The 13,567-nt window shown below is 50.7% G+C and overlaps 1 pseudogene; it reads right to left on the minus strand.

Moving 5' to 3' along the window:
* Nucleotides 1-10,850, minus strand: part of LOC136950635 (plexin-A2-like) — a 39,455-nt pseudogene extending 28,605 nt beyond the window's left edge.
* Nucleotides 10,851-13,567: the final 2,717 nt, after the last annotated feature.

The raw sequence follows: 13,567 nt of genomic DNA on the forward strand, positions 1-13,567 counted from the left end.
AATTGCCCAGAGAGATAGAGACAGAGTGAGAGACAAAGAAAGAGAGGGAGAAAGAGGGGTGAGAGAAAGAGAGAAAAGAAAGTGTGAGAAAGTAAGAGAATTAGAAAGACAGAGAGACGGGTATTTAGCAGGGTGTTACATGGTGCAACTGGGCCTGGGGATCTTGCCAAGGTCCAATCTGGTGAGCTCATTCAGCAGCGTTGACCTTTTGACCCGGGGAGAGTTAGATTTCAGTATGTTTTAAACAGGGTTTTATAATCTGAACAGGGCCAAAAAGGCCACAGTCCTGTGGGACCACAACAGGTCCTCAATCTGTCTCTAATCCAGCCGGCCTATAATGAGAGGAGGAGGGTTTAATTGGTTTTATAATGAGACTGCTAGTTGCAGAACGGGTGGGTTGATGTGTGCTTCTGGTGTGTGTGTGTGTGTATGATGTGTGTGTGTGTATCTAGTATGGTCCACTGTTTGTGGTCCCAAATGATGTGAACACGAGGAAAAGGTGGCCTACCTTTCACTGCTAGACACATGCCCGTAGTGCCATCAACCATAGAAACAAACATAGCAATTTCATGTCGGAAATGGATTGTAAATAAGAGTACGAAGCAAAATTCAAGAGACAAGACAACAAAACCCAAACTACAGAACCCAGCATGTTTGGATGTGTGCAACACACACACACATACAGTTGCTCAATCTGAGCGTGTGTATGTGGTCCCCTTCACTGGTTGAGAGGGATCCTTAGCTGTCTGCGTAACATACTTGCTCTTTAACCTTTCTTCCTTGTCCCCTATAAACGTGTTTATCACGGGCCAGCAGATGGTGAGACGAGACACGTGGTGACTGAGAGGTGCTTCATTCGGTTCGCCCGATTTCCGTCCTCATGACGCGAGACAAAGGCCTCTCTTTCAAGGGCACGGCATGTGACGCGGACCGGACTGGCCGAGTCGACATCTATCGCGGGATATGTCATCTGACGCCACGCGTTCTTTCGAATGAAAGAAGTGTTTCCCAGAGTTCCATCTGGGACTCTCTCTGGCTGCTCATTTGACCTTTCACCCCCTGTGAGACGCGCCAGGGAAAACAGACCTATCTCTCGTGGCTCAGACGAGCTTAGTGAGCTCTAGCAGTGAATGAGGAATCGCTCAAACTTCCACATGGAACGGATTTCGGGGATTTCTTCCTATCCGGGTGACCATGTTGACAGAGGAAGCAGAGACGACCAATCATCCGACAGAAGTACCTTTCCTCTCAGACAGAGGCGGGTATCTATGACACCTGATTGGTTTGTTTACATAGTGGCCCTGAGTGACCAATCCTTCCGAGCGAGTCCATATGGGCGCAGGGCCGAGCCCAGTGGGGCAGAGCATCTGGCACAAACACATCCCCTGTTAGCCAATCCCTGTCAGCCTGCCAAGTGACCAATGAGAATGGCTGTCGGTTGGAGGCTAGTATTTGTTAATTCCTCCAACCCAGACAGACGTATCTCTCTCTAGCACACTCCTCCACCGTCACGACAGTGCACTGTCTACCTCTGCGGATAACAGATAAAATTGTTCCCCCCCGTCAGGTCACTGCGACTTGTTTTGAGAGAGCCGCCAACCTTGAACTAATCTGAAATGGGTGCCGAAGGCAACTGTCACGCAAACCTGTTTGTCAATGGCAGGTCGTCTGAAAACAGGCCATGCTTTTGTCAGAAGATAGAATGAAATGGACTGAATTCAGGAGTGTGTGCCGCTCTGGTAGAATTGACCCGTGACAGAACCAGACTGGACATACAGTGACGTGAGGCCAGTACAACTGGCCACCTTCAGGGTTGAGTGGCTGGGAGTTTGGGCAGATTGTAGCTGACAGAAGGGAGAGTGGACATTGATTAACCCACATCCTGCACTCTGGTGTGAATACTAATGAGAGAGGAGAGAGGAGATAGGAGGAGGGGGGAGGAGAGAGGAGGAGTGGGGAGGAGGAGGGGGGAGGAGGAGGGGAGAGGAGGAGGGGAGAGGAGAGAGGAAGAGGGGAGAGGAGAGGAGGAGGGGAGAGGAGGAGGGGGGAGGAGGAGGGGAGAGGAGGAGGGGAGAGGAGAGAGGAGGAGGGGAGAGGAGAGGAGGAGGGGAGAGGAGGAAGGGGGAGAAGAGAGGAGATGAGAGAAAAAAGAGGAGAGTAGACGAGACGAGAAGAAATGAGAGGAATAGAGAGGAGAGAAGGGGAGAGGAAGGGAGAGAAGAGGAAATGAGAAGGGGAGGAGGAGATTAGAAGAAAGGAGAGGAGAGGAAAGGGAGACAGGAGAGGATTATATAATGACACTGGGTAACATTCTGGAGCAGTTTGATGGTGTTACATCTATGTTCCAACCCTGCTTTAATCATTCAGCCATCACATTAGCGCACAAACAGACTTATTGATCCTCAACTGTGGACAAGATGTGTGCTAACCACTAACGCACACCATTACCAACCAGAATGAAAGCATGGTGATTGTGTGTGTGTGTGTGTTCATGCATGCATGCAGGCATATTTTGTGTATAAGGGTACATGCATGCCTACAAAACTTGTGCGTGTGCGTATGCGTGTGTGTATGCATGCTTGTGTGTGAAAAAGAGAAAGATAGGGAGAGAGAGAGAGAGGGAGAGAGAAAGAGAGAGAGAGAGCATTGTTCTGCACGGTGTGATTTTCTAAGCCCGGCTTTCTCAGGAGCCTACAGTACCACTCTGATGTGGCAAGTTGCCAAGCTTCTATATCCTCAGGTCTACAACAGAACCACAGATTCTTCTGTCTCTCTCTGTCCCTTCTGCCAACTCCTCTCTCTCTCTCTCTCTCTCTCTCTCTCTCTCTCTCTCTCTCTCTCTCTCTCTCTCTCTCCCCTCCAGGACCCTGCTTCCTGTTCTATCCTTCCTGGCCTCCTACAGAGCTCCCCATCCCTCCATCTCATCCCTTTGTCTCCCAGTTCCCATGGTCAACCCAGGGATAATGTGGGAGAGCGGCGAGGGAACAATACACATCTGCTCTCCATTTCATAGACCACATCGACCACCACTGGTTGCACATCTGCGTGTGTGTGCACTTGTGTGCGAATGTGTGTGTGTGTGAATGTGTGTCAGAGCTTTGTCTGTTCCAAGACCCGACTCTCCATTCTACTCAGGGTGCCGACTTCGGCGGCACCCTGCATGCAAATGTGAAAATCCTTTCAATCTAGCCTCAAACACACCGTCCCCCCAGCGCACCTCTCTCCCTCTGCCTTCCCTCCATCTGTCTCTCCGGCCTATTGACTTCAATCAGCACACCCCTGCTTCCTGCGCCAGCCCTCCCCAGCCGTGCCCTCGGAACGCTCAGAACATTTAGCTCCGAGCTGCAGGACTCTCTCCTCCGTTCCACCGAGGAGAAGGTCCTCGCCAGGCTTGTTCTCCATGGGATCGAGGGAACGCGGAACGCAAGTGTGGGTGGGAGCTTTTTCGGCGGTCAAATCCAGCGATACCTTAACACAGGGGATGAGCGGTTGCTACTGCGTGTCCAGGTACATCTTCTCTGGTAAACGTCACTCAGAGGTCACCCCAAAGGTCATCACGTTCAGAGGCATGCCCTGTGTCCCTGTGTGTGGGTATGTGCGTGTGTGTGTGCCTGTGTGTGCAGCTGTGTCTGAGGGGTTAAGCCACAGCTTGCTGACACTGTCATGAATTATACTGCCCTGCTTAATCTTATTAGAATGTACAGCAGCCACGCTACAGCCTGCTATCACTGGGGCTCAGTGAGTGTGTGTGTGTTTGAGTGTGTGTGTGTGCATGTGTGTGTATGTGTGTGTAAGTGTGTGTGCTTGCATGGGTGTGTGTAAGTGTGAGTGAGTGTGTGTGTGTTTGGGGTATGGGGGGAGGCTGTGGCGGGGTCAGTTAACTAACACAGAGACTGCTGGTGACCCAATTACTGAGGAGAACTCAACCACCAATAAGATGGAGCACGCTGGTCAGCATATGGTGGAGGAGCACAACTGCAGAGGGAAAGAGTGGGAATGTGACTCTGGGTCTGGGTAGCTGGGTAGCTGGGATCTGGAGGGCTAGGGGTCTGGGTAGCTGTGGGTCTGGAGGGCTGGGGGTCTGGGTAGCTGGGATCTGGAGGGCTAGGGGTCTGGGTAGCTGTGGGTCTGGAGGGCTGGGGGTCTGGGTAGCTGGGGTCTGGAGGGCTAGGGGTCTGGGTAGCTGGGGTCTGGAGGGCTGGGGGTCTGGGTAGCTGGAGGTCTGGGTAGCTGGGGGTGTGGAGGGCAAGAGGACTGGAGGGTTGAAGGCCAGAGGGCCAGAGGGCTGAAGGGGAGTGGAGATGGGGGGTTAGAGGACTGGAGTGTTTGGGGGGATTGGAGGCTGAAAGAGGCAAGTCCAGGGGGGCGTGAGACTGTCTATTATCCATCTGACCTCTCCCCTCTGTGGCCTCTCCGACCTTGCCCTGGGTGTGACCTTTGCGAGGTGGTCTTCTGCTTTCCACCGTCAGGCCTCCCCTTCCCCTGGGATGGAGGGATGATGGAGGACAGGAGATGTGATCGGATGCTGTTCATGGGGCTCAGCGGACTCAACCAGACCCACACATACTGTCGTAATAATGGACCCTGTCCTCACACGCACGCACACCACAAACACACCATTCACCCACACTCACAAGCACCATACACACATCATACACCCACCATAAACACATTACACACACACAAACACCACACACGCCATACACAGATTATCCACACACCATAAACACACAACACACATTATGCACACCACACACACAAACCATACACACAACCTCATAGGAACTCATATAGCTGAGCATTCACAGTGAAGGGGAAACAGAATCTTTCTACATACTCTATCGTTCATTTGACCTCATTTACTGTAAACTAAGGAACAGTTCGTACTGGAGCACAACTGCACAGAAGATGATGACCAGAGTACAGCTCAGTGATAAGAGCACTTGACTGCAGATTGCGTAAGATGTTGCAGGTTCAAATCTCCCTGTGACTTATGTCACTTTGGATCAAAGTGTCTGTTAAATGAGTACATCAGAATTACATTAGAACAAGAGTCTGTTCGAGGGGGTCTTTGAATACGTCTCAAATGTACGTAGATGTGATTTGGATCGAAGCCGTAAACAAAACAAAACCAACAGTTTATTATACATGTGGAGCCATTTGATGTCAAATGAGTTTCTATTTAGTCACAGGGTTGATTCAGTTTGGACATTTATACATTTGGCAAAAATGTGTTGGATGCTTATATTTCTCATTTCTCCAAGCGATATTTGGACGTCACTTCGGATAAAACCGAACCGTTAGGGATCGCCTCCAGTTTTCCTTCCTCATCTCTGAGGGCACATCCACACTGACCTTCTTCAGTCGGCCGCTGCGTGTGCCCAGGAAGGCCACGCTGTATCCATCGTAGGTGTAGGAGGAGACCGAGGTCAGTCTGTCCCTGGTCTCGGTGAACACGGTCAGGCCGGACACCAGCTGGGAGCCGCCCAGCGGCTGGTTGATGTCCAGCCCACAGAAGTGGTCGTCGATGGGGACGGGCTGCAGAGAGGGATGAGGCAGAGGACACAGAGCGGGGGGGGGAGGGAGAGCGAGGGGAGGGAGGGAGGGAGGGAGGGAGGGAGGGAGGGAGGGAGGGAGGGAGGGAGGGAGGGAGGGAGGGAGGGAGGGAGGGAGGGAGGGAGGGAGGGGGGAAAAGAGAGAGAGATAGAGGAAAATGGGAAGGGATAAGAAAGGGGTAGAGAGGGACTGAGAGCAAGGGAGAGAGGGAGAGAGGAGAGGGAGAGAGGAGAGGGAGAGAGAAAGAGAAAGAGAAGGAAAAAAATTATTGAGTTAGAAAGACAAAAAGAAGGCGGTCCCTTCTACAGCAGAGTAAGGGAAGTCAGACTGCTGTACTATTGTGTCATATCTACTTGCAAAATACTACTTCCACACTCTTCGGGATTTAAACTGACAACTTCAAAAGATTTGAGGCTGTTACATTTGTCAGCAGTGCTGGGAACTGTCCGTATATGTGTATGTGTTTGTGTGTGTGTATAGCTAATTGCTCATGGCATCCAGGAGAACGGCGTGTATTTGGCGCTGTTGCTGTGATTTGATATCGCTTGATCTGACTTTACACAAACACACACAAGCCCAAGAGATGTCAGGTTTAGATTTAGCATCAAAGACAGACGCATTCCAAGCAGTCCTGTTACATCTCCCTCCACCCACCTCAAACCCCTCCTAATGGCCTGTCAAACCGAATAAAAATATCACTTTTTAGGGCAAAACATTTGTTCTGCCGCTACCTGTCCAAGAACATCTCCTTTGCTTTGTTCCCACAGTGGAAATGAAAGAGAGATGAGCAGAACAAAGAGAGCGCGCGAGAGAGAGAGACAGAGAGAGAGAGAGAGAGAAAGAGAGAGACAGAGAGAGAGACGTTACGACAGAGAGCGAGAAGAGGAGAAAGAGAGCGACAGAGAGAGAGACAGGGAGAGAGAGAAAGAGAGAAGGAGAACGCGTGAGAGAGAGAGAGTGAAAGAGAGACAGAGAGACTATAGTGGGCACTGTCGGTAATGTGGTTGGAGAGTACAAGAGTGGAGCGCGCAGTAAGTGGTGGATGCATGGAGGATGAGGACCATGCGCTGGTGCAGGGCGGCTGGGTGGGGAGAGGCTCTCAGAACACAGCAGCAAGGAAGAAACACACAAAGGGACCGAGGGGAAAAAAATCCTCTCTTTCACGTCGAGAGCTGGTGTAGCTGGGTTCAAACACCACCGCAGAATGGACAAGCAGAGAGCAAGAGAGAGAGAGAGAGAGAGAGGGGGGGGGGGGGTCCGGGGAGAGAAAAAAGGGAGATAAAGTGAAAGTGGGAAAGGAACCACAGAGAGATGAAGCAAGGAGGGAGGGAGAGAAAAAATATAGGAGAGAAGTACACAGAGAAAGGACGATACAAAACGAAGAGAGAGGGAGAGAAAGTTAAATGTGTGACGAAAAAAAGAACGAATTAGAGAGTGAAACAAGAAGAAGAGAAAGGAAAAGAGAATAGGCAATATATGGAGACAGAAAAAAAGAAAAGAATAGAGAGGCGTAGAGAGGGAGAGGAAGGCCCAAACCTCTGAGACAAATCAAAGCCTTCTACAGCAGTCCTCTGATTAGCATTGTAGCATTGTAATCCCTGTCCTCCTCTCCTCCCCTCATCTACACTCTCCTCTACTCTCCTATCCTCTTCTTATCTCTCCTCTCCTATACTCTCCTAGCCTTCTCTTATCTCTCCTCTCCTCCTATCCCCTCTTCTCTCTCCTCTTATTCCCCTCTTCTCTTTCCTCTTCTCTCTCCTCTCCTCCACTTCTCTATCGTCTCATCCCATCTCCTCCTCCCCTTCTCCTCTCCCTTCCTCCTCTCCCTTTCTCATCTCCTCCTCTTCTTGTCCTCTCCTCCTAATTCTCCCCTCCTCTCCTCCTCTTACCCTCCTTTCCTCCTCTTCTCCCTCCACTAGTCTCTCTCCTACTCTCTTCCTCTCAGGGAACAGCCAGACCAGCTGGGTTTCTAATCAAGTCTGCAATCACAGTGGATACAAGTCCTACTCAATAACCTGTGACCTTTGCAGTTTACTGTGTGAGAGTGTGTGTTTTTGTGTGTGTATGGATCTGAGTGTGTGTGAGCATGTGTATGTCTCTGTGTGTTTGTGTGTCGAATGAAGAATCAACACTAACTAGAGAGGGTATAATTTCTGGGGAAATTGTAGGGTGTGCTTGCTTGCGTCGTTTGCACAGGGGTCCGTTTTTGAATGACATTTTTACAACTGATATTTCTGTATATTTTATATAAAAATGCATACTTATTATTTATAAAGATTACATAGATTTAAAAGCATTTTTTTTGCTGCTCATTTACAACTGAAAATACGTGTGAAGTGTAGAATGAAATAGATGTCTTCTCATTTCCCCTGCAAGAGGCAGCCTCATCGTTGAATCAAAACGAATACATTTGGCAGACCGGTGTAAAAATTGACCTAATCTCTATGACTTAAACGTCATTTTAAGTTTTTCCCTTCTCATATTTTCAGGCATTTAGCCTACTCATTGCATTCATTCATTAATAAAGAACCCCCTTTGAAGATTATTCTACGACGTTAGCCGGTAGTAGAAGATGGAATCGCGATTCAAACAGTACCATCTGCTAACTGAAAATATGCCCCCCAAAACGTAAATAAGCTTGACATTTATTTAGTGGAAAATCGCTCATTCATAAAAAGCTTACTGGTAGCGATCATTGTCAGTAACAACGCAAAATGCGATATAGCCCTGTGTGGAGAAGCTGCCCCGGTAAATTGTACTACTACGGTACAGTACTAGACTACTGCTGTGTTCGTCTTGGTAGCGATTGCGTTGGTTGAATTGGATTTCACGTTCCGTTGTACGGTTTAAGATGAAATTAATTATTTTCATGCACAGATTGACAACGTTTAGGCTGTGGCAATGAAGTTCAGGTTAGTAGTTAGATAGACTTTTGATTTAAGTAAGGGGAGTGCCGAACATGTTCTGTCGCCGTTTGACTTCCTAAACAGCTGTGTAGTGTAGATGTTTTTGTAGTGTCTCGCGTAAGCTACAGCGTTGCAGTGAGCTACACTGGTTTGAAACCACAGGTAATGGTAATTTCACCAACAAATCGTTTACTAATGTCAGAATAAATCCTACAACGAAAATGTATATGTGAGGAATGTTTATTTTAACGATTGAAAACAGATAACGCTACATCATAGACCACTGTAGTATGTGTTGCCCGGGCAAGACAGGCTAATGTCATGATGCTAATACTTCAGTGAAATAGTAGACTACTGTTTCCGAAAGTAGATGTACTTCCTTAATAATATCAGCTTATACTGTACATTACACATCACAATTGTGTGTCATATCACAAAGTAAAATGAGTAAATAGTTATCACCCTGGCCTCTTTGCTTGTGGCGTTTCTGCAGCTGCCTTGCAGTAAAGCTATAGTTAGCCTAGCTATCCCCCAAGTTAACAGATGCAAAACGAATGTTCTGCCAAAGGTAGTCACGCGTGTTTTCGTGACGTTAGTGACGTAAGTAACGTCAGTGACTGTGGCTAGCAAATTAGCCACCGTTAGCTTCACTTTTCGCCACAAAAACTTAACTTGAGCCTAAACCATGCAACGGAACGTAAATTCCAATAGAAGCAACTCAATCGCTACCAAGACGAAACTTTTGACACCTACGTTGTCTATGTAGGCCAAATATTGACTGAGTTTTAGGGGGGCAAAAAATAAAATAAAAAAATAATAATATATATGTGAGGGAACAAAGGTTGTGCCCTTTCCGAAGGCAAAGCACACCCAATTAAGAGCCGGTTGGGGCCCCTAAGAGGGAGGTTGCCAGCAGAGATCGAACCCCCAGTCTTCCATTAGACCAAGAACACATCCAGGTTTCACCTACCGCCTTGGTGCACTGCACGTCTTTACCCAGCAGCCAGTGCAGCTCCAGGTTGCCCTCGCCATGGTAACAGGACTGCAGGCGCTCCTTGATGCGTGCGTTGATGTCACGGATGGTGAACACACAGAGGGCAGAGTTGTCCGGCGGGTCATGGTACTGTTTCTGCCCCTTAATCCAAATATAATTGATATTGTATTATAACCAAGATCAAGAAATGTTGGACAATAATGGCATTTACCCAGCGTGCAGAGCTCCTTCCTTACACACAAGGAGGCTTTAGAGACGAATAGCTCAAATGCAAACGTGCATGCGTGAACGAGCCAGACGCTCAACGTGAACTCAGACATTCCCCGTTCGCACGGTAACGGCACCTTGGAGAAGACGGCAAACAGGACGTCATCGTGGGCGCTGATGTTGAGGGAGCGGGCGAGGACGCGTCCGGCCTTTGAGAGGTGAGCGGCCTGCAGCAGGCGGTACTCCTCCCCCCGGTGCACGCAGCCCACAGGAAGCGACACGTACGAGTGGAACTTCCGGTCGCCCTTGCAGAGGCGCACGATGCGCGAGGTGAAGAACAGGTCGCCCGGGGATGCCGACCCGCCGGCCGTGCCGTCGCCGGGCGTCTCGGGCTGCACGGCGAGGAAGTAGACGAAGGCGCCGCTGGAGAAGCCGTAGACGTAGTAAATGTCGAAGCGCGGCACAAGCGCCAGCGTGTCGGACGGGATCTTGACGAGCGACGACACGAAGTCCGTGTGCAGCTCGTAGTCCAGCATGGCCGACGACTCGGGGTCGCGGGGGAGCTTGCGGCTGGAGATGGTGGGGAAGTAGTCCTGCTTGCCCCCCACGGCCGTCCCGATGAACAGGGTCCCGTCCTGGCCCTGGGAGGAGGGCACGATCACCCCGTACATGGCGCCCGTCTGGGTGTCGCTGGAGAGGTAGTGCTCCTTCTTGTGCGTGGGCTCCACCAGGATGAACAGGTCGTCCAGCCTCAACAGCTTGCACACGCCCTGGTACAGGCTACCGCACGCCAGCAGCCGGTTCTGGGAGTAGTCGATGAGCAGCAGCTTGTTGACGTTGTCCGTGGAGGCCAGGGGCTCGGAGCAGGGCTGGACGATGAGAGGGGGGTAGCAGGCCTTGTTGTCGTACTCGGGGCCCGTGTCGTGAGACACCAGGAGGGTGAGGTTGGCGGAGAGTTTGTAGATGCGGTTGACGGCGCCCACGTACAGCGCCCCCGTGCTCTGGTGCACGGTCAGGTGGTTCAGCGACCACTCCCCCCGCTCCGACAGGAAGCTGTTGAGCGGTGGCGAGGCGGCCGTCGGCGGGAGGAAGGAGCTCAGGGTCAGCAGGAAGCAGGTCAGCGACCACGGCGACGCGGCCCGTCCGCGGCCGTGGGAAGTCCGTGGTTTTTCCGAGCGCACCCCCATCCCCGCGGGGCTCCCGGGAGGACCTGACGCCGGAGGGAGGAGGGGGAGGAGCGATCGGGGAGGGATGAGCACTGAATGTCACTCGACCAGACGTTCACACTCCGAGCGAGGTCTTCACGTCATCCTGTAAAGGAGAGGCGAAAAAACACAGCTTTATAAAAAATACAAATTAAATAAATAAAACACGTCTCTAGATTAAAAGCACCTGAAGCACACAATTAAAGAGATAATTCACTCAAGAGCCACAGAGTCCTGGATTCGGCGTGCAACTCTATCACACGCTCTCGCTCTCTGCCTCGCCTGGCCGTGTGCGGAGCACATCAAAGCACCATGATGAATCATGATGAAATCCCTTGTCAGCAGCAAGTCAGTGGGACCCCAGCCTCCATGCAGGGGCAGGAGGAGGAGGAGGAGGAGATGTGGCAGGAGGAAGAGGAGGAGCAAAAGGATGGGCAGTAGGAGCAGGAGAAAGAGGAGGACAAAGAGGAGGAGAAACAGGCGGAGCAGGAGGAGGAGAAGGAGATATCACCCTTGCCCAGGATCCATAGGGGCCCTATTATCAACACCAGGTCCTAACTGCAGTCTATTATGTGAACAAAAGCCGCGACAAACAACAGAGAGGATGCGCCCCCCCCCCCCCCCCCCCCTCTGGCATGCAGCTAATTAAATATGATTCCAATGTATTAATTATGCCTCTGTATTTCGGGGGGGCTCCCTGTTTTCTGTTCCTCCCTCCCTCTTGTTCTCCTAAATGGTCAAATCCTCCAGGAATTCATCGGTCTCCGGAGCGGTCGACTTTCTTAAATTAATCAGGCTTCTTCCAAGGATGGCAGGGAATCATTAGGGATTCGCAACCAGGCTGCAACAAGCCTGTCACTTCCCTCTTTAATTTCATTAGCATATTTTATGCAGATGTTTTAGGCAGGGGGCAAATAATGGTCCATCAAACACTGTTTGGATGAAGGGATGGATGAATGGAAGGATGGATGGAATAAATGTAAATGAACACATGATGGATGGATGGACGGATGGAAGACAGGATGAGTGGAAAAAATGAAAATAGACACAATGTGGATGGACGGACGGGTGAATAAACAGATGGGCCACAGTGTAAAATCCTGATATTACATACAACGCTGAGTCCTCCACCCCAAGTCTACCTGCATCCCAAACATGCCCCACGGCAGATCCACGGAGATAACCTGCTGCTATGTCCTGTGTGGACACACACCACAATAAACGACGCTGCAGCACTCAAGCCGAGCTGCGCTTTCATAGGCGTCCTTATTAATCTTCTGTAGGCAACGCTGATCCGAGTTGAGGCGGAGCTGGCGGCTTCATGCATGCACTCTGTTCATCCCAGTCCATTACAGCAGCCGTAAACCTGCCACCTGTGGGGGTGGGGGCCGTAAATTAGGAGGAGGTCCCGTCAGAATGCTCCTGCTGATCTTGCTACCTTTGTCTCTCTCCGTCCTCCTCTCTCTCTGTGTCCTCTCTCTATCCTCCTCTCTCTCTGTGTCCTCTCTCCATCCTCCTCTCTCTGTGTCCTCTCTCCATCCTCCTCTCTCTGTGTCCTCTCTCCATCCTCCTCTCTCTGTGTCCTCTCTCCATCCTCCTCTCTCTCTGTGTCCTCTCTCCATCCTCCTCTCTCTCTGTGTCCTCTCTCTATCCTCCTCTCTCTCTGTGTCCTCTCTCTATCCTCCTCTCTCTGTGTGTCCTCTCTCTGTCCATTTCTCTCTCTCCTTCTTTCTCTCCTTCTTTCTCTCCTCCTCTGTTCTCTCCTGCCAGCCTCACAGCACCCTGGACTCAGGGGGTTCTGAGCCATCTGGCATTCTAACGTAACGGAGGTGGTTTGATGACTATGGCTGACCCAGGTTTGAGCCCAGGCCTTGGACCCAGCCAAGGACTCTTTGGCTTGGCGGCAATCTTCGCCTTGGCCCTGGTTTCCTTGGCCTGGGTTGAGTAGAGAGAGTTTATTCCTCTGAATGAGACTTCCCAGTTTAAGATCATGTTGAATGGGACCAGCCATGTGTATCGGCCCTGATAGGGAAAAAGCGAGAGTGCATGTACCGGCCAGATAACCGTCTGTCTGTCCGGCCGCATTGTGTAAGAGCCAGGGATCAGGTTGCGGGACAGACAGACTGACACAGAGAAGGCAGCCTGGCCGTAATCCAGCTCCAGCTTCTCCTCTCCATCTGTCCCTACTCCTCTCTTTCTCTCTCTCTCTCTCTCTGACTCTCCACCTCTCTGTCTCTTTCTTTGTGTCTCTCTCTCCTTTCTCTCTCTCTCTCTCTCTCCTTGCCTCGCTCTCTCTTTCAGGAGCAGGAGAGTTGCCGAAGAGTATCTCTCTTTCTTTTGAAAGGGATCTTTTTTCCTCTCCTCTCCCTCTTTCTCCCTCCCCTGATCTCTCTCTCCCTTTCTTTTTCTGTCCTCCCCTCTCACTCTTTATTTTTCTCTATCTCCCTTCCCAGCTCTCTCTTCCTTCTCTCTCTTTCTCTCCATGTCCCTCCCCTGTGCTCTCTCTCCTTCCCTTTCTCTCTCTCTCTCTTTCTCTCTCCATGTCCCTCCCCTGTGCTCTCTCTCCTTCCCTTTCTCTCTCTCTCTCTTTCTCTCTCCATGTCCCTCCCCTGCTCTCTCAGGGTGCTTTCACACCTGACATGTTTGATCCGTTTCAATCGGACCATGGTTCGTTTTCTCTGAAAGTCCGGTTCGTTTGG

The sequence above is a fragment of the Osmerus mordax genome, chromosome 1 (assembly GCF_038355195.1).
Source record: "Osmerus mordax isolate fOsmMor3 chromosome 1, fOsmMor3.pri, whole genome shotgun sequence".
In the NCBI taxonomy this organism is placed as follows: domain Eukaryota; kingdom Metazoa; phylum Chordata; class Actinopteri; order Osmeriformes; family Osmeridae; genus Osmerus; species Osmerus mordax.